Genomic DNA, 2,500 nt, shown 5'->3' on the forward strand with positions numbered 1-2,500 from the left:
TGAAGTAAATTAGCAATACTAGCTATATTAAATTATTTCAAACTACTACATTGAATTCAACATTTCATGATATGTGACAGAATGTACAAATTAATGAATGGTGACATGAAAAAAATATTCGCAAGCTTTTAAGCAAACAAATCTTCTCAGGGTCAGAAAATATGAGCTGCTGAGGTACATGTCTAGCTATGCATGTTACACTACATCGACAGGGGATCCTATACCCAAAATGCCGTACACTGAAGCGAACGGTCAGGAAAATCTATAAATAACTTGCTCTTTTAACCAACTCAAAGTTGCCGATCGAACGAATAACTTCGAATAATACCTGTACCTACTTTTCGAACGTTGGAGCGCAGACCTATTAGGCGTTTACGCAACCCCAGGTAATATCGGGCAATCCTGTGCACTATGATATGGGAGAGATCCTATGCTATATTCAATATAATAAATTATAATATAATTGCGTTACAAGCTCCATTCTAGCGCCGATAGAACATGTCACCAATAAGCAATGAAACCATGCTACAGTTAATCCCTTGGGTTTGACTGGAAAAAGAGAAAGGTGAGGTCAGGTCAAGACCACAACTGACCGACCACAAGCGAAAGAGAAAGCGCAGTCACGAACGCATTAAATTCGTTGCAGATGAAACAACATAAATCTCTAAAAAGGAGAGAAATTAATTAACTACTTAACTAACGAACGATATTCATGTTTGCTGACCACATACTGCAATCACACAGTTAATGCGATCTGAGGTTAAAAGAATAGTGTGAGAAAGTGACATTTGCTGTCATTTAGCACTTTTTACCCAACAAAAACCAACGGCTTAACACATTTATGGGAGACGAAGAAAGGGAAAAGAAATAATAGAAGGGGGCCCAAACGTGTACTTATGGGGTTTTTAGAAGACATTTCTTGGAGCGGTCGAGCGTTTTTTTCTTCGGGGGTGGTGTGTTCGTGTTGCAAACCTAAAGGACGCAACAGATCTGCTGATACCAGTTTGTAAAAGGAGGGACTCACAACACATGTAAAGGGGTGAACACACGCTGGCTTCGGGTAGAAGTGTTGCGCGGGGTCGCGTTGTCGGGTCAACCTGCCCGGAGGGGGAGGCTAAGCTGACCTTACCACACCGTGTGTTGGACACGAACTCTGGGTCATGCGAGGTCAGATAACATCGTCATCTATGCCCTCGCTGAGTGAATGGTTTCCATTTGGGACTTGGAGCCACTCCACTGGTAACAGAAATAGACTTATGTATATACCATATACACAAAATTTTCTAAGGCGGTGCCGATACATTGATATTTAAAAATTTGCAAAAGCAATGCCAATACATCGATTCTTCTAATACAATTAAAGCGATATTATACCAACATATACATGTATTGATACTGTATTGTAAGAAAATAGCTAAATTGATATTTGAATACTTGATTTAGAAGTTTGATGCACTGTAAATAATGGGTAATGGTTAATGGTTAAAAGCAAGAGAAATGTGCTAGACATCTAAGGTCATGTAGCACTATAAGAAACAACTGCAACAGAAAGGATTTTTTCAAGATTATCGTGCAGATTTTGATGACTTCTATACCACATTAACAGTAATTCCACTTACAGGTGATAGGTATGTTTGTGACAATACAATAATTAAGAATATCAAAAAGCCGTCTCTTGGTGATCAAGGAGATAGTCCCCTCTATCACATTTCTTGAGCGCCGTTATCGACAGATAGATAGATAGATAGATAGAGAGAGAGAGAGAGAGAGAAGAGAGAAGAGAGAGAGGGGGGAGAGAGAAAAGAGAAAGACAGAGAAAAAGAGAGAGAGAGAAGACACAGTGAGTAAGAGAGAGAAAGGGGTGCGAGGATGAGAGAGGGATATATGTATATGTATATGTATATATATATATATATATATATATATATATATATATATATATATATATATATATATATATATATTTTTTTTTTATATGTTATATATAATATATATATATATATTATTAAGTATGATAGTATCATAGCATATATACATTAATGTATTTTCATTTGTATTTATATATATGTATCTCATTTTTACGAGTATATAGTATAGTATTTTTTAGTAATCATTTCTTAGTATTATCAGCTTGTGACAGCTGACTTGGTGTGGTTGGCACAGTGTAGTGTAGGATATCAGGTGAAGTTCCTTGCAAATACAACGGGGTGTCGGTGACTTAAATATCTTTATTCCATAATTTACAATGTATTCTATTTATATATAATTATTATTACATTTTGTAATAAGATGTTATATATATATATATGAAAGTAAATATATATATATATATATATATATATATATATATATATATATATATATATATATAATATATATATATATATATAATATATATATATATATATATATATATACACACACACACACACACACACACTGAACTCTAACAAGCAAGAAAAAGAGTAGCTTCCAAACATTATCAAATATTTCTTCTTTG

The sequence above is a fragment of the Penaeus monodon genome, chromosome 5 (genome assembly GCF_015228065.2).
Source record: "Penaeus monodon isolate SGIC_2016 chromosome 5, NSTDA_Pmon_1, whole genome shotgun sequence".
Classification (NCBI taxonomy): domain Eukaryota; kingdom Metazoa; phylum Arthropoda; class Malacostraca; order Decapoda; family Penaeidae; genus Penaeus; species Penaeus monodon.